Below are 19,484 nucleotides of genomic sequence, written 5' to 3'. Positions count from 1 at the left end.
CCTGCTTTTCTCTATCATCTCACTTCTTGTTGTTTTTTTCTTGCCAACATTTCTCGTCTTCTCTTAACAGTTGAAAATTGCTTCAAATAGTGCATCAGAACTCTAGTTCTGTTTATAAATCTGTAGCAGTGTTTCCTAGTTAATTAAAGACCCTCAACTTCCACTGCCATTGAAAGTAAAAGTGAGGGCATACTTTTATTTATAATAGTTCTAATGGTTATGTCCTATTAATTGGAAGCTCTGAGTAGATTTATTTATCTTTGATTAATAAAACATTGGAAAATTAATTGTCAACATGTGCAGTTTGATGCATAAAACCTTTTAAAACACCTGGCCCATGGAGGTGGGGGGTGTCATTAGGGACATTAGGAAGTAAACAGACTGAGTCACTGGCCTGTAGCAGCACTGCTCTGATTTGTGGGATGATAAAACCAGCTACATTGTCTTTTCTTTAAGGTTGCTGAAAGACAATCACATTTTTATACATTTTCTCCTGGTTTTTGGTGTAGACCATTATCAAAGTATGCATAGATCAGGAATGCCTTTTTCTTTCTGCTTTGTTTAGAAATATAATTGGAGAGATGGCATCTCGTAAAATTGCAGACTAGCCTGGAAATCATTTGTCACGAGAAATGTAGTGAGAATGATAGATAACCCTAAGATCTGTCAACATATGAGGACTGTTGTAGTCCTAAACTTCCAGAGCTAAATTTCCTCCAAGTCAAGTTAGTAATTTGTTTCTGTTTCTTCTTTTGGTGCAGTGAGGTATTTTAATAAATATTCCAACTTACAGCATTCCACTTAAAAATTTTAATCTTTGTAGATTTATAGTATTGCAATTCCACTGTCAAAAAGACAGATACTGATACGTATTTTAAGGTAATCTTATATGATTATTTTTCAGTGCACTGTATCAATCAGTGCTCTGACAGTCCATAAAATGTTACAGCTCATAAAGAACCAGTAAATACTCAATTCTCAAGGTACAGCAGAAAAACTAAATTAAATTGATTACATAACTATAAAATAATTAGTTCTGTATTTCCACACAACTTTGTTTGAGAACTTCTCTGTCACAGATCACTATTGGAAAAGGAACTGGTACTTACTAAGTCTATCCAGTGTCACACCCTGTGCTTGAATTTTTTATTTTTTACGTTATGTCCCAGATATCTCCCCTCTTCTTCCTTCCTCAAGGTGATTCATTTTCTCCTCTTGCTTCAACTACCTTATATATGCTGATAGATTCTAAACTGGTATCCCATCCCAGACATCTCTTTCACTGCACAGATCCATATGCCCCAGTGCCCACTGGGCATGGCTCGGATGGGATTTCCCCTTATCAGCTGACTCCAATACAATGGTTTGAGTAGTTAACTGGGGAGGTATCCCAGAAAGCTCCAGTAGGGGATTGAGGAAGCGATGCAGGAATTGAGGGTTTGTCATGAAGCAGAATACCACTGTGTACATCGGGGTTCAGTCCTGGTGGGGAACTCGGAGACAGTGTAAAAGACGCTTTAGATGGGTTTTCCCCCACAGAGATGAGGGAGCTGGGGCTTGTATCTGTCAACTCCCTCTGTCATTGCCCACAGCTGCTTCAGAGAGTAGCTCCCATCTAGTCGGTTTGGATGCCCCTGAACAGTGGGGAGAGGAAACTCTCAGATGGACAGTCACAGGTGCGTGCCCAGGAGGGTGGAGGCAGTGCATTTCCACAGAAATGTTGCTCAGATTCATCATGCTCTGTGCATCCACACTTGTTTTCCCTCCACAGCCTGAGGAATGTGATACAATTTACTCCTTGATCCAGGCAGAAACCACACCCCACCCCCAATCACCAACTTCCTCTCAGGGACCAAATCTTATCAGTTTTACCTCCTCAATAGATCCTGTTCTGTCCACTTTTTTCTCTAGACCCTGGTGCTACGTTACTTTAGTCCCTCATTATTCTTGCCATACTTTCCCGCCCCCTGACTGGTTTGCTGTCAGCCATGCCTGTCTACCAGCCTTTCTCCTTCTGGAGGTGAGAGTTCCAAAATGTTGATTTGTCCATGTCCCTTCTCTGCTTAAACCATGAATGGCTGCCGGAGTAAAGTTTAAACCCCCTGGTGCTGCATGCGAGACCCTTTATGGTATCACTCTTCTCATGCCATGTCACATTCCCTTCGCTGTGCTCCCTGGACACACTGCATGGCTGCAGCCTTAGGGTGTTTGCACAAGACCCTACCCAGTCCAGCTCATCCCTGAGGTGACCCCTGCTGGGGGTGCCTCATCCTGACTCCTGACTGACTCCCGCTGTGCTTGCTCAGATCACTGAACACCTTATTTGTCCATCCCTTCAACTCTGAGTATCCCGAAGGCAGAAGCTGTCTGTGAGTCTCAGTTCCTACCACCTAGCACAGTACCTGCGCACAGTAGGTGCTCAATAAATAGTTATTGAATTAATTTGCCAAAATTATCTTTTTTAATCCTCAAAGCAGTCCTGTAAGCTTATCTTTACAGATAAAAATGCTAAGGTCAGGTCAGCTAAACACTTTGCTCAAGATCACAGAGCTAATAAACGATCAAATCAGGATTTGAACACAAATCTGTCGCCGAAGTCCATATTCTTTCCATTAAATCACATTAATTTTTCCATTGTAAAGCACTCAGCCTTTTCTCTATTTCACCCTTTATGAATTTACAGAAAATAACCTGAGTTTTTCAATTTGTCTAGAAATGAATGTGTTCACAGGTAGCTTTCTTTTAGAAAGGAAATAATGAGCACCCAGGAATGAGACCTGAAAGGTTTTGGGTAGAACTTGCTGCAAGTAGCCTGTGACTTTGTAGCGGAACTTTTATGTGTGGTGGTTAGATGATGGAAACGAATATCCATGGTTAGGTTGTGATGCCTCTAAGCCTGTGGAATTTAAATAAGCATCAGTCAGTTTGATAGTCAAGAGGATATATGTGAGGGCCTGGGGGGTGGGCAGGGTGAGGCGATTTGGAAATATAAGCAGTAAATTTTCATACATCACTGATCACGGAAGTGAAATGATTATCCATCAATTACAAGGCAGTTAAGTGGATATGTTTCTGGGGTTTTACTGCTCTATTTACGTATCCCGGTCTCCTGCAAGGGCGACTTATGTGCCACAGTCCAGGCCTCTCAGTCAGCACCCGTTTCAGTGCATGTTGAAAATAGAGCGGTCATTGGATTTAGAAATAAACAACACAGAAGAAGGGGTGGCCCTGAGAGACTATTCTTTTGAAATAAATGTGTACCTTGGAAAGTATAAGGAAATAATTTCCCAAGCTAAAAGTAGGTCAGCCTCAAAGGAATATTTTTTATTTTTATTTTTTTAGCTGAGCCATCCTGCCACCTGTTGGCAGCTCAGCAGCAACTCAGCTCGGGCCAGGAATCGAACCACTGTTGCTCAGAGCTCGTGCTCATGATCTCAAAGGAGTATGTTTATGTTGTGGAACTTAAAATACAAGCTTATTTATAAAAGTTATTAAATTATCTATAAATCCAAAGTTACAAAGGTATGTTTTCTTAACATCCATTTAAATTCTGGGTCACTTGGATCCCTGATATAAGGATTTGGAAAATATAAGACTTGGAAAATTTAGGAAAGGAAGTAAATGAGAAAATGAATGTAAGACCCTCATTGTAGTATATAGAACATACTAAACAATCAATAAATGATTGTTTATTATTAATTATCATTAATATTATAAGAAAAGACAAGTACTGAATGAGATCTTGTTTTTCTGTGTTGTTGGTGTTAGTTAGCATCCAGCTGTCAACACTTTACCACATGCACACACACACACATGCGCACATGCACATACACACATGCACGCGCACACGCGCGCGCACACACACACACACACACACAAACACACACTGACTTTTTCTGTGAGATTGAAATTAAATTCGTAATTTCTCAAGTGCTCACAATTCTATCCTCAAAGAACACAGCAGATGTGAAAGATGAATTGAAGATATCAAAGACTATTCATAAGAATATATATATACATATGGGCCTTCTTACAATACGTGCTTTAAAGGTATTCACTAGAAGTCAACCTTTGGGTTGAATTTTTGTATTACTCTGATATCACCAAAATGCAATAGAATCTCTTTTTTATCAGCACTGTCTTAAAAAATATTTTATATTAAATTGGAAACAAATTACTAATATTCATGGGATTTTTCAAGTAAACATTGAAATTTAGAAGGTGTTGAATGGGCCTTTAGTCCTGATAGACTGGACCTATGGCCTAAATGCTTAATTCTGAATTCCTAGTGAATGATATCCTACCAGTTAAGCCAAAAAAGATAATTAATAGAAAAGGAAGCAAGTATTAAAAGCATACCTCCCAGTTTTGAAACATTCACTCAATAGCTTACTCAAACATATTGCCCAAGATTATATGCCATGGAGAAAAAGAAAACCGTATTACATACCCCTCAACTTGTAAAGTTGTGAGAGATTGTATCATTCAAGAACCCACTTTATCGTGTGGAAATACTGCTAGATAATATCTGATCATTCTAAATGGGCCTTCCAGCTCATCTGAAAGCATATGAAGAGGTTGTAGGGGAAACTGTCTCACTAGTTGGCTTTGTATGTGGTTCAGGGGAGGGCAAGTGAAGGTATCAAGAAAGATCATTGCTCTGAAAGAGACAACTATATATTGGGTTTGACACAGCACTCCTAGTACTTCCACTTTGCCCCAGGACCAGCGCTGACAAATCCTACCCTGTCTTTTTTTTTTTTTATATACCTGAGGTTTTTTGTTTGTTTGTTATGTTTTGTTTTTAAATTGTGTGTAGTATTTTTTTCTTTTTTGTATACATTTCTGTGAGTTTTAACACATGCATAGATTCAGATAAGCACTACCACAATGAGGAGGATACGGAACAGCCCTGTCTCCCCCGCCACATTCCCTCATGCTGCCTCTTTGTGCTTTTGCACAACCCCTAACCCCTGGTAACCCCTGGTCTGTTCTCCATCCTTCTGCGGTCTCTGGAATGTTCTAGACATGGAATTATTCAATATTATGTAACCTTATAAGACTGGTTTCTTTTATTTAGTATAACGCTCTTGAGAGCCAATCGTGTTGTTACATGTACCAAGAGTTTGGTCCCTTATATTGCCAAGTAGTATTCCATTGTATGGATGTAACTCCATTTGTTTACACGTTCTCCGATTGAAGGATATTTGGGTTGTTTGCAGTTTTTCACTACTATGTATAATGCTGCTATAACCATTCATGTACGGGTGTTTTTTATTAATGAATGTAAGTTTTTATTTCTCTTGGGTAAATAACTAAGGGTGGGATTGCTGAGCCAAATGCTCAGCATTTGTCCAGGTTTATAGGAATCTGCCACACCATTTTTCACAGTGGCAGGACGATTTTGCATTCCACCAGTACTGTATGAGATCCGCTTCCTCCATATCCTTGTAAGCACTTGGTATGGTCAGCCTTTTTTTATTTTAACCATTCTAAATCTCCTCTGTCTTCTAATAATCAGGTCTCTATTCTCTGTGCCATCAGTGACCACCCGTGGCATCCCAAATTGTCTGTTAAGAAATCTTGGGACACATTCTTATTTTAAAATACTGACCTCATTCAATACAAAAAGCATATGGTGGCACAATTTACTTCTAAATACCGTCATGCATTGTAAAATCACCATCTCCATCCTATGACAACAGAGAATGCTTTCTCATTGTTAGGCATTAAACACACCACGCCATTATGTATAATAGATGAGCATTCATTTTTGTTTACATTGGGCCTACCTTAAGTGCTTAAATTGGAAAATATCAAAGACCATTCAGTAAAACTTTACGTATCCTTTGGTCTTATCTTCATTATCATTTGTGATGAACCCCCACTGCTTTCTCACTAGCAGCTTGCTTTCAACAAATATTTGTTGTGCTCCCCTCTTTGTGTCAGGAACATTTTTAGGTGCTAGGGATACCGCAGTGAATAAAACAGACCCAAATGCTTGCCCTCACAATGCTAAAATTTTTAGAGTGGGTCAAGGAATAGAGAATAAATCATTTAAATAGGAAATTTTTCAAAGGCAAAGTGCCATAAAAAATAAAGCAGGCAGAGAGTTTGGAATCTTGGAGAGGATAAGAAAAGCTTCAGTGCGCAGGTGATGTTTGAGTACAAACTTGAGTGAGGTGAGAGTGAGCGCTGCAGATCCCTCCATAATCACGTTACGTGGCATAGGCTGTGAGACAGGAGCATACAAGGCATGAGCAAAGAGCAGCAAAAAGTCAGGGTGGCTGGTGGAGAGTGTGAGCAGGAAGATGGTAAGAGATGAGATCTGAGAGGTAACTCTGGATCATATTGTGTAGGACCTTATAAGCCACGATAGTAATTCTGGCTTTTTCTCAAGATGGGAAACCATTAGAAGGTTTTGAGCAGAGACGTGATGTAATCAAATGCTTCCATGTACAATGTAAACTTGAGACCAAGGATGGAAGCAGAAAGACCAGGTTAGAGGCTATTACAGTAATCCAGGCAAGAGATGACGATAGTTTGAACCAGGATGGCACCAGTGGCAACGTGAATCTAGCCAAGCTGTAGGAATGTCTTTTATCTGAACATCCTGATAGTATATTGAATGCTATTGCTATTTTTAAGGCGAAGAAGACTCATTTTTAACATGCTGGTACATTACCAACATTTGTATTTATCAAATATGTGAGGCTGTGCTTAAAGAATCTACAGAGTGCATATTGCAATTCCAAGCACATGAAGCTACACCAATCATAGAACCTTGAATGCATGTACTTTGGGAAATGCTACACTTACGGGTTATAGCTGAAGTGTAGGGCCTCGATCGGGTGACACAGTTATCACCAGTACTGAGGATACTTCTAGCATTTTATAGCCAATTATGGAAGTATTGGCAGGTTCCGTGGCCATTTCACAGGCAGCCAGATGAAACAATCAAAGGAAGCTCACTGGAGGGTTTCACCTCTTCTGTGCATGCCTAGTGCAATAAAGAATTATTATGAGTGCCTTTTAGAAACTACAAAGGCTTCTGACATATTCAAAATGATAAAAAACTGTCTTTGCCAAGCAAAACGTGATTAAAAAAAAAATCTTGGTGCTCTTTACTCAGATGGCAACACTGTGAGGTGGATTATACATAATGTTTCAATATTTTGGTAAAGAAAGAAACTCCTTGTTTCTAATACATCAGCAAGAACTGGTGTTAGTCTCTGCCATCAGGCTTGAAAAAAATCTTATCCAAGATCACAGGCATCACTTCCTTCTTCAGAGACACTTTTTCAGGAAGTTTCAAGAAGTAGAAAGAAAATATTAAGTTTTTCTCCATTTATAGGAGTTCTCTGGCTGTCTATTAAATGTCTTGAAACATGAAACTACGTTTCAGAAAGCAGCTTCATTTATTTGAGATAAGAACAAAGCCCCCTTTGGTTAACCGTTTGATAGAGAGGCCTACATTCATATGTGAACTTATTAAATGGACTCGGGTATGAGGGCGTGGATGGATTTTAACAGACAAAACTTTCCAGAATTTCAACTCCCTATTAAATTTTTCTCTATGACTGACCTGCCTGAGAACATACTTTAGATTATTTCTCCTTTCCCACTTTTTTTTTTCATAACTGCCCTTCTTCCACTTAAAAAGAAAAAGAAAGTATATCTTTCATCCACCCAAAATTTAATGTGCTGCATTTGTCCATGGTGTAAAAATCTCCAAGACATAAAATATTGACACTGATTTTGAGAGGAACTGATTCTACCCACTAGGTAATAAATCATTTCATAAATCAGATAATTTTCAATTCTTTGTTTTCAATGAAATTGAAGAAGGACCTAATCTAGTTGTCAAGAGATAGATTATTAAATATAATATTTGATGACAGACACTGATTTTAAGAATATAACATAAAGGGATTTTAGGGATTTGGGCAACATTGCTAGAACTGAATTCTTATCCATTCTCACCTACTTATGTAAAGAAGGTTTCTCATGCTTACATCTATAAAAATAATAGATAGGAATAGAATTGATACAAAACCTCTTTCATTCTACTAAGTGGTAATACTTATTCAAAGATAGATAAACTAATAGAAAAATGTCTTGATCCATCTCATTAAATGATTTAATTCCAATAAGAATAATTTTTACCTCTAGTAATTATCAATAGAAATTTGTAATATATTTATGTTGTCTTAATTAATTATGTACTGCTAGTAATTATATTGATAATTAAAACTAGAATAAATTTTAAATACTTGAAGCCTTGCCATAGGAAATAAATTTTTTAAATGCATTCACATTTTATGCAGAGAAATAAGACTGAGTAATCAATAAAAAGATTTTCAAACATATAATTTACATTAAATACAGATAAAATTCTGTAGGTGGAAAAAAATGTCAAATTCCTTTTCTGTTCACTAATATGTCCAACTTTTACTCTAGATCTCAGCATTTTATCATAGTTATTTTCACCTCTGTCTCTGAAAATCTGAACCCCTGGGCTGTCTCTGAATCTGTTTTTGTTGACTGTTTCTTCTCTTGACCATGAGTCTCTTTTGCTTTTTTGTGAAAATTATAATTTTTGTTAGGAAGAACATTTTGTGTAAGATATTAATAGAGACTGAAGAAAATATTTATTTCTCAAAAGGGGGATACCCCTTTTCTGTCAGGCTGCTGGAGTGGGAACTCAAGTCAATCTGAATTGCATTTGACCATGCTTGGGGCTTTTTTTGCACCTGTGGTTTGATCTGGTTCATGACTGCTGGCTTCAAATAATTAGAGGTCATTTTCAAGACTTTCCTTCCAACAGGACCTGGTTTCAGAGTATTGTAGATTCCATGAACCTTCCTGTGCTGTGGAGTTCAACTTCCAAATTTTGGAACAATGAGTAATCATAGTTACAGCCCAGGTGGCATGGTTTTGAGTCACTGAGGAGTTTTCTTTGGTAGTCTGCCCATGCTTTCTGCACCTGGGAAGATATCTTTCAACATGATTGTCCCTTCCCTGGATCTTGGAGTGCTTCTGCCCTAAGCCCTGAAAGAGTTTGTCTTAGCAATTCTGCCCAGCTATTAATCTTTGTAGTTAAAAATTTGGAGAGCCTGATTTCTTTGAAGAAAGGTCCCCTGCTTCTTTTATTAAATAAGCCCAAGCCATGCATTATAAAATGGCCTCTATCTGCCCCCGCCCCCCCTCGCCTAAGCCTTAGCTACCTGGAATCAGTAGCTATTCTCGGAAATCATGCACATGCAAAAATAGGATGTAATATTATAACCTTAGAGTCTCCACTTCTGTAATTGCACCTTGCCTCAGTTTACCCTGTGCCAATCGGAGCCCAGAAAAACCCAAGAGTTCCTCTAAAGGCCCCATTGTTCCACTTCCCTTATAGGTAATCTCTGCCCAGCAACAGTAACGGGATATATCTAGCTAATGCTTAAAACGGTCTATACTAATAATTAATAAGGTAAGATATTTATATAATCCAGCTATCTTAGCTTCTGTAATAATGCTTTGTTAGGACTGAACACTTATCCTAACAAGAGACCCCAACCCAATAATAGAGGGGGCTGGGGTCTAAGAGACATTCCACCTAAGTTTCAACATTACTTGGGGATCTTTCTACCTAGACATATCTCCTATGCTTGGAACTTCCTCATTTAGATCTGTTGCTAGTTTCTGTATAACTCAATGGAATTTTCTGCCTCAGTGTACCTTTGTGGTTTTTGCCTTTTATAAACCCTACCCAACTTCCCTTCAGGGCTGTGAGGTCTTTGGAGCATTAACCCACTCATAGTTGCCGGCTTTTGCAATCAAAGACTCCTGATTTGGCCTAACTAGTGTCGTTGTCTGCCTGCCTTGAGACTTGTACCTTACAACACCTTTTTCTCAGCTCTCTATCTGTGTCCCCATCATGCTCTATCTTTTGAAAGAGTTTAGCACTTGGGAGAGTTTCTGTGTACATCAAAGGAAAATCTCTCTCAGCTTTCCTTCTCTGGTCCCTAGCTTTGGGCATTTTCCCTCCATATTCATTTACCTGTGAGCAAAAGTTGGTAGGTAGGTACATATTCGCAGAGTTAAGTGAGGTTTCTAGGGTTATAATCCATAATGTCATCCCACACACAGCTGTTTGTTTAGTGGTTAGCTGGCTGTTTTTCACCCCTGTCTACGGGGGGAGCCATAGATGTCTCTCACAAAGAGCTTCTATCTTTCTGGAGTTTACTTAGACTTCTTTATAACCTATTAGGCTTTCTTTGTGGCTCCTTTTATTATTTATTTATTTATTTTACATTTTTTGTTTGTCAGGGTGGGAACAGTGGTCCATTGTGACTTTCTACATCCAAACCAGAAGTCCTATTTAAACGTATATTAAAACTAACGATTGTCGATAGCAAATCATTCGTTGATCAGATTCCAGTAATTACACTTAAATGTGATGTTTCAACTTGATTTTAAGAGATTAGTATATACAGTATGCCAAGAATCATATCCTTCAGAACTATTTAAACTTATAATGAAAAATTTTAGATGTCAACTTAAAAAATGTAAGGGAATAATATGTAGTTTTAAGTATTCTTTTGGGAGTACATGACTGATCTCAGCCATAATAATAAAGGTGGTCTTTTGATTCTTTCTTGATCATGGGAGTTAGGTTGACTGGCCTAGCTTTGCTTCAGGCTGCGGGTCCTCTCAACTTGGCTTCAGTCCTCTTTCTGCAGGCTGGCGTGGAATGGGGTCAAAGCCTGTCACCTTTTCTCTAGCTGGGAATTGAAGACATTTGGAACAACCTAGAACTCTTTTGTAAAAATACATCTTAAAAGCTACCACTTATGTATCTTATAATTTTCATCTCAAAGATATATAATTTTAAAATATCTGTGATTTAGATAAAGCTAAGTTTCAATTTCCAACCCAAATGTAATGCATTTCAGAATTCAGAATTGTTTCTGGTTAAAACAAATTGTTACAGCAAATATTACTTTACCAAGTCAGCAATTTAAAATAATCTATTCCAAAATAAGTGCTGTTCAACAGATAGTGTAGGAAACACGTTTACTTTTTTAGTACATCACTTATAATAAATTAGCTATTCAATTTTCTTTCTTTTAAACCTAAGTTTTCATTATATAACATTCACTTTGGGATTGCATCCAACCAGAGTTAAAAGATTGTAAAATTGCTTTTTATTACTCAAATTAAAAAAATGGCAATCATTTTTGGATACATTGCCGACTTTACCATTTGATAACTAAGAGCAATTTAGCAGAATTATTTGGATGTAAAATTGGGTACATTATTTCTTTCTTGGAATGTTTCTTATGGTTTCAAGTGACTAGATAGTCCACAGTGCAAATGATTATTTTTTTCAGCCTCTATCAATTCAAGACATAATTATTTGGACAGAAAGGAGAATGAAGTTTGTCTTTGTTTAATATAAGTTCCTTCTAATGTAAGTTAACTGTGTAATCATGATTATCAGAGGACTAAAAACTAATTTAAATGAAAGTTTTAAATCCTCAAACACTTCAGAGGTAATTAGACAATTAAAATGCTAACTATAAATCAGTCTTATGTTTTCACTAAAGCAAGTTCCCAAAAAGCTGAAGGACCCTAGTTTTCCTGATTACTTATTTGTTCAAACTGAATATAAAAATAGCCCCCAACTTCACACTTCTCATTAAGTTAGGCTGTCCCTCCTCCATAATTAAAAGTATTTTATGTAGCTCTTAAAGTTCTGAATATGATAAATCTTACTTATTTTCCAACTTTCACTTGACAACTAATAAAAACAACTAGCATTTAGTGAGCAGATATTCTATGCCAAGCCCTGTGCCAGACACTTTACAACAGTGATCTTATTTGATCCTTATAACAGCCTATGAAATCGGCATTATTATTATCTCCATTCTGGAAATGAGGAGGCTAAGCTTAGTGAACTCAGACAGCTTGTCTACGACATAACTAGTAAGGGGTGTAGCAAGGATTTGAACCTGGGTCTGTCTAATTCCAATATACCTAACCATACTCTTTCCCCAGTAGATTTCGTGTGTAGCGTAGTCATAACTCTTAAGACACTAAATATCAAATGTCGCTCTTAACATACATACATTTTGTTTTAATTAGCTATTTCTACAATAATGCCATGTAACAAAATACCCCAGAAACAAGGCTTCCAACAATTAACATCTGTTTTTCCTGGGTGTAGGAGTGTAGGGCGGCAGGAAGACCCTGTTTGGAGCTGGGCTTCAGGCTTAGAGCTGAGTCCATGTCTGCTCCACGTGTCACCACGTTCTTCTTGGACCAGCAGCTCCCTAAGGCCAATTTGTCTAATGGCAAATCACAAGAGTGTAAGAGTACAATTTAAACCACGCAAGCAGGTTTTGAACTTCTCCTTGTATCACATCTGCTCTTAGTCCATTGGACAAAGGAAATCACGGGGTCAAGTCCAAAGTCAGTGAGGCAGGAAGATAGACTCTACTCCATGGGAATACATATGTATCTTTCCCAAGGCAGAGAATATTTCTAACACGAATTCAGTCAATCACAAATTGCTCGTGCAATGCTATGGATAGCATGCTTTCCTTTGTGATGATAGACATTGTGCATGTTAAATCTATGCAGTGAAGCTATGTATATATTGCAGATTCTACATAGACTAGAAACAGAAGCATATTATAAATGATTAAGTGGTGCTTCTCTTTTTATGAATAAAGTTTAAATGTTTCTACTAATTCTTTAATTTTTTTAAAATAAAAGATCTGCTGCTATTTGGAAAAATAACTCTTATAAGGCTTAAAGTTATTTTAAAGTAAGGTAGGTTATTTTAAAATACATATCTAAATTAATAAAAATTAAATTACATCTTGGTTTCTAATGCCATTCTCCAAAAAGAGGGAAAATTATGAAAAAGGGGAAAAAAGAGTACCTTTACGGTGGAGAACCCTGACAAACACTACTTCAACCAGGTCTTTAGATTAATAGCAGCAGCAGTGTCATATAGATAGTATGTACTCCTGCCGTGATGTGGTGAGGTGGCACATGTCTGTCGTCTTCTGCCCAAAACACAATCCAAGATAAACATCATAAAAATTCCAATTGAGGGGCATATGACAAAATACCTGACCGAAACTTCTCAAAATTGGCAAGGTCATCAAAAACAAGGAACATCTGAGAAACTATCACAACCAAGAGGCCCCTAAAGAGACATGACAATTAAATGTAAAATGGTGTCCTGGGACAGCAAAGTACATTAGGTAAATTCTAAGAAAATCTGAATAAAGTATAGAATTTAGCTAATAATGAAGTATCCATATTGTTTTGTTGTTACAAATGAACCATATTAATGTAAGATAATAGTAGGGGGAATTGGCTGGGATATGTGGAAACCGTGCTGTCTATTTTTTGATCAATATAAAACTATTCTAAAAATGTAAAAAGTTTACTTAAAAATATTAAATTGTAGTGATGTAAAATAAAAAGGAATAATAAAAGCAAATTTAAAAACAAAACCAAATACTGGAAAAAAAATTTAAAGAAAGAAAACCACAGTGATACTAAGTAATTGTGTCAGTTGGAAAAACCAATCAAAGCTAAAAACAATTTGACTATTGCTAAATATGTCTCATTGTAATTATTAATGTTTGACCTTTACACATTTTGAGCTGGGTATCCTGAAGGAATCGTCTTGTGACTTCCTATGACAGTGCTAGGAAAGTTCAAATGCCAGTCTTATGGAACGAAAGTCCAGTTTATTTGATAGCATCTCTCTCTCTCTCTCTCTCTCCCTCCCCCCCCCTCACTGTGTGTGTGTGTGTGTGTGTGTGTGTGTGTGTGTGTGTTCTAGAATCTTTGGCTCCTTTCATCCTCCCTGTGGTTTCTTGTCCTATTGTTTCTNAGTGCTAGGAAAGTTCAAATGCCAGTCTTATGGAACGAAAGTCCAGTTTATTTGATAGCATCTCTCTCTCTCTCTCTCTCTCCCTCCCCCCCCCTGTGTGTGTGTGTGTGTGTGTGTGTGTGTGTGTGTGTGTGTGTGTGTGTGAGGTACCATCCATCCTCCCTGTGGTTTCTTGTCCTATTGTTTCTGGACCCCCACCTGTGACCCTCACCCTTGGTACTTCTGGCCACACAAAAGATATCCAGTTACTACTCCTTGCTTCTCAGAAAAGGAGTATGGACAGGAAAGAGCTAATGTGAGGGCCTGGGCAGTGAGGAATGGACCTGGAAACACTCCACATTACTAAGAGGAGGCTGGCTAAGAACATTTCAGAACTTTCCCCAAACCGTTGACGGTAGAGAATGACTGAAAAACTCCATTAGTCATTATCAAACAATGCGGAGTAAACATCCTGTCAATGCTTTTTTGAGTCAATTAAACATCCATGCAAAGATTTGGTTGGATTTTGAAGAAGCCGCAATGGCTTCAGGTAGCAATCCTCTGTGTGTGTGTGTGTGTGTGTGTGTGTGTGTGTGTGTGTGTGTGTTCTATATTTTACTCTTTCTCTTGAGAGGAACCATGACATCCCATTTCTGGTTCATATGTTTTAGAAAAAAAAATGAAAGCATAGTGTCAGTCATGTAATTGACATACAGTGCTTCTTGACATGTCTATTTTTAATTAAAACACATTTTAATTAAAAAAGGAGAGAGCAATTTTAAGAAGAGAAGCTCTCTGCCAGATGGTGATTCCTAATTTACCTCAAATGTGTTGGGAGCCACATGACTCATTTTTGATTAGCTTGTGTTTGTGCATTGTAGAGAATAGTAATTTTATTATGAAAAATAACAACCCACAGCATCCCTTCTAAGTGAGGTTATTAGGTGTGTGTGGGTAGGGTCATTGGCATTAGTGGATATGTCTTACCAATCGATATTCTAATGGCATACATAAGATTTTTGTGTAAAACTTTAATGTGTGCACTGGTGCTGCTTTTGTTAATAAATAAAACTGCTACAATATCAGATTCAGGTTTGCAAATGCAGGATCACGTTTGAGTGCTAGGCCTGAGAGCCAAGAAATACTGATGGGCAGGGGCCCCTTCAGAGTGGCGACCAGGGCTTCCGAGGAAGTTGGATGGGAGGAGTGATACTGCTCTTTCCTTGCTTTTTTCCATTGCATCGTGCCTCCCTGGCTTCATGACCAAATCTGATTTCCTCACAAGCTCTGTCCTCCACAAACATATACACCTCACATGTTCCGCATGTATAGACTGTAGTAAGTATATATAGTGCTATGTAATCATACCGCATATAGTACACCGTATACTAGATGACAGTAAATGCAGTTCTACGTCTACAGACAATAGGGAAAGAAAACAGGTGGACCAGTGGGTAGTAGTTGCTCTAAAGAATTGCTTCCAGGTCAGAGGGAGCAGAGTGAAACGAACACTGAAACAATTCTAAGTCACAATTAATTACAGCATGTGGTTAAGCTACACTTAAATGATCAAAGTTTAACTATCATAGAAGAAACCAGCAGTGATCATCTCTAGATGTGACTTGGGCAAGCCCATGAGCTTCTGAGCCTCTTTCTCCATTGTGAAAACAAAACCTGCCTGCTATAGTAATTGCAAGAAATGAATGCAATCATGACTATTAAAGCATTTTGTGATGGTCAACTAGGGTAAATATACTTTATTAATACTGAGTTCAGAAATATTGTTTTTCTTAGATTTGAATATTCTGTTGTCTGCAGAAAAGTCCAGTGGCCTTGATGTTGTTTGTTATTTTTATTATTTTTTAAATATCTTCTCTAAGACTAAAGAGAAATGAAGCAAAAGAAAATGTTTCAGGTATTTTTGAACTTTAAATGAACCAAAAATCATTATTTTTAATCAAGCTTTGAGTTTATCATTTTAATCGTTCATGAGAAGCTCACAGTTTCCTTTTTCTTGACAAGATTTAGTCCCTGAATCATGATTGGTATGAAAATAGCTCTAAAAATGAGAATATCAGTTGAAGGCATTGTCAAAAACAATCATGTCTTTCAAAACAAGATGCCATTTTATTCAAAACCCTGGGATGGAATATATTCAAATTTGAAAAGAAGAAACTGTTCAGTGGACTCAGTGAGAAGATTGTGCTTTCTAGTATCTTTAAAAGAATGTGTTAGTGTTTAAACTCTGAGTTTCTAACCACAATTTTAAGAAATGACAGTTAGGATATTATATTAATTCTTACAAGTTATGATGTAGCGAGATAAAAGTCATCAACAAGTTGTAGAAACTTAAATTATAGACGTGACGATCTTCAATAATAATAAAATCTTAGTCTTCTTGTAACTCAAACTCACTTGTGGTACATGCCTCAGATTTTCCATTCAGTTCTGGGAGCAGCAAAGATACCACATCATAGAATTTATCGATGATGGGAATGAGTATGAGAAAGGAGAGTAAGAAAGTTCAGTATCCTTGAGTGCAACTCTTAGAAGTCAGATATTTGACAGCTGTCACATATATCTTCAGGTTAGTTAACATTAATCTTACCAAAACACAGTTTTACTTCTAAATATTAAAGTGTATTTACACAAAGGCTATGAACACATGGCTCATTACTTTTACCAAAATGCCGTTGATATGACACTGCTGTAATTTATCGATCTAACTCCTACTTTTTATATTAGTTTACTTTGCATTGGCATGATTTCTAAAGTGTTCAGATCTTTTAAATTTGCATTTCAAAGTAGCTATAAAATATGTATTCCATTGCAAAACATTAGCATAAAGCGATTCAGTATTATATATTCTGTCGGAAATGCCAGGAAGAATTCCACAACTATTGCATTTCCATCTGGCAGCATCTTCCTACACTGAAATTTTGCATAAATATTTCAGCAATAAAGTAAAGTTATGAAACATAAACTCTTTAGGTTATATTCCAAATTGATAACCTCTTCAAAATTTAATAAGCAAAGGAACTATGCAATTGCAAGGAAATTACTATAGTGCTTTCCACCTATTTTGAACTGTCCTGGGGAAATAGTTCCTGCCTCAATACATATTTCACTCATATCTTACCTTTTCTGTCCATAAGGAATAACTGTTCAGTGGTTGAAAAAATGAATTCCTACCCAACACAGGTATGAATGTTTAAGTAGCCTAGCTGCCTTTTCCAGAACATTATTCAGCCTGAATGAAAGAGTTACGTGCTGAGTTAATGACAGGTGACTGTTGTAGAATTGGGATATTATAGACCAAGAACCTTCTATTTTATTTAAATGAATGTCATCTTTTTTAGTGCAAAGATAACATTCATCCTCAGAGCTAAATTTTCCAAGATTGGTGATGATTGATGTGCTAACCAAATTTCCAGAACCTCATTTATTTTTCACCAGTGATAACACACAATACCTCTGTTTTCACCCATGTTGTGCAGGGGATGTTCATATTTTGAAGTGTAAGTGATGATAGAGGTAGGAGAGATGCTACTTCATATACTACTTTATTTAATAATCTAACTCTGCAAACATTAAGAGGTGGCTAAGAGTCCCTCAGTGGAGTCAGGCAGAGCTGGATAATAATTTGGTTCTGCCTCTTATTGATTCTGTGACCTTGGGCCAGTTCCTTAAACTCTTTTTATTTTGCTCATCTTGCAAACAGCAGCAATGGTGATGTCAATCAGTGGGATTGTTCTGTGAGTGAAGGGAGACAAAGTGTGTAAGTGCTCACTCCAGGGCCTGGCCTGGGAAAGCTGAAAATATCTGAGGTTATTACTATTAAAACTCTTCTCGTTTTTACTATCATTGTTGTTATTATCCATCTGCCCAAACTTTACCAAATGACTTCAGTCGCATATAGTTGTACGTGTGATTTACTAGCGAAAGCAGCAGCCTGGTAGCCAGGGTGCCTGGGACCTAGTCCCAGCTCTGTGACCCACAGGGGTCATCGGCTCAGTAACGTACATCTCTGCCCCTCATTTCACCTATGTTGAAACAGAGTGTAGGCTTGATGACAGGCGAGATCCCTCCCAATTCTGACTTCTAGAAGCCTGGTGCTTGCAGAACGAAGCAGTGGTGTTGGCAGCTTGACTTGTTGCCCAAACACCCCAGCCGCCTTGCCTCCTCGCCACTGTGAGCCCTGGTCCAAAGCCTGTCGGAACCAGCATGATGCCAGGGACTAGTGCTTAGCCCTTGTCAAAGTGAGGTGGCTGTCAGGTTGTCAAGTAAATAAATAAGAACACTGGGTAAGGCTGTCTCTACATCCAGCACAAGTTTTACTAAACTATCTTTGTTTTTTCATGTAAACGAGCAAAACAATAGAATCGGTAGATACAGCCAGGTTGCTTGAACATTTCTTTTTTTGTATGTATGATTTTGACATCACATAGACACCAAGAGACAACTATTTCCTAAAGAATGCTGTTGACACCCAACTTTATATATTGGAAAAGGTGAGTAACTTAAACTTCCTTTGCCAGCATATTCCTGGATGTGATACTGGTCACGGTGTGCGAGGGGCTCAATGTGGCCTAAAGATCGCATGTCCTCCCAAAAGGACACTTAAGTAGGTCTGGTGGACTGGAGCCCTATCATATTTATTTATTTATTTACTTACTTGCTTACTTACTTGTTTGTTGGTTATTTTAGATTGCCTGGTCATGGAGTAAACTTTAGGACTGTAATGTTACATACACATATGTATGACACTGTCATCCACTTGCACCACTAATTATCAGTTTTTTTGTCAAGTATTTTTGCCCTTTTGTCAACCATGGAGATCTGAACAGCACTATGAAATTATATTGCTAGCGTTTGTTTAATGATCACCTACTATGTGCCCATCACGGTGCTATACATACCTTGTAATCCAGCAATTCTACTCCTAGGTATATACTTAGAAATGCATACATCTATGCAGCAAAAGACATATATAAGAATGCTTGTAGCAGCAATTTTTATAATCTCAAAATGTATGCAACCCTAATGCCCATCAACAGTAGGTTGGATGGATTGTAGTATGGTCACACTGTACATAAAGCTTATAGGAGATTTGCTTTATGTGCTATATTAATAATTATCTTCAAAACTCTGCAATTACCGTTATTCCATTTTACAACAAAGCAAGTAGAAGTTCTGAAAGCTAAACTGACTGGTCTAAAAGTATTCACCTAGTAAGTATTGCATCCAAATAAAAGCTCTGTTGGATTCCAAAGTCCAGACTCTCAGTTATACCTTGTGACTGCTTAATAGCTGCTACTTATTAAACACTTTGTGCTGGGCCCCTAGATGCTTTACATATATCATTGCATTTAATCTCATCCCATTTTCATCTCACAATAACTGCAAAGTTAAAAAACAAGAAAATGGAAAAGTTGAGATTAAATCCCAGCTCCTTTTGACCTCAAAACCCACATTCATCTGTCCTGACACAACATCTCAGATGGTATAAGCTGCATTCATTTTTCTTTAAATGAATTTATGCAGCTTTTGGTGGAGTTTTTTTGTGTGTAAAAATCAGAGATTGTGTAGTAAAAAAGGA

General features: G+C 37.5%; 1 protein-coding gene and 1 pseudogene across 5 annotated transcripts in view; both read left to right on the top strand.

Annotated features, from left to right (window-relative positions):
• SCHIP1 (schwannomin interacting protein 1) overlaps positions 1 to 19,484 on the top strand; it is a 731,629-nt gene that overhangs the window by 247,600 nt on the left and 464,545 nt on the right. The window lies entirely within an intron of this gene.
• Positions 6,257 to 19,484, top strand: part of LOC109373020 (heterogeneous nuclear ribonucleoprotein C-like) — a 107,950-nt pseudogene continuing 94,722 nt past the window's right edge.

The sequence above is a fragment of the Hipposideros armiger genome, unplaced genomic scaffold (assembly GCF_001890085.2).
Source record: "Hipposideros armiger isolate ML-2016 unplaced genomic scaffold, ASM189008v1 scaffold_16, whole genome shotgun sequence".
NCBI classification, from domain to species: Eukaryota; Metazoa; Chordata; class Mammalia; order Chiroptera; family Hipposideridae; genus Hipposideros; species Hipposideros armiger.
Note: the sequence above shows the minus strand (reverse complement) of the source record. Positions and strands in the feature narration are given on the sequence as shown.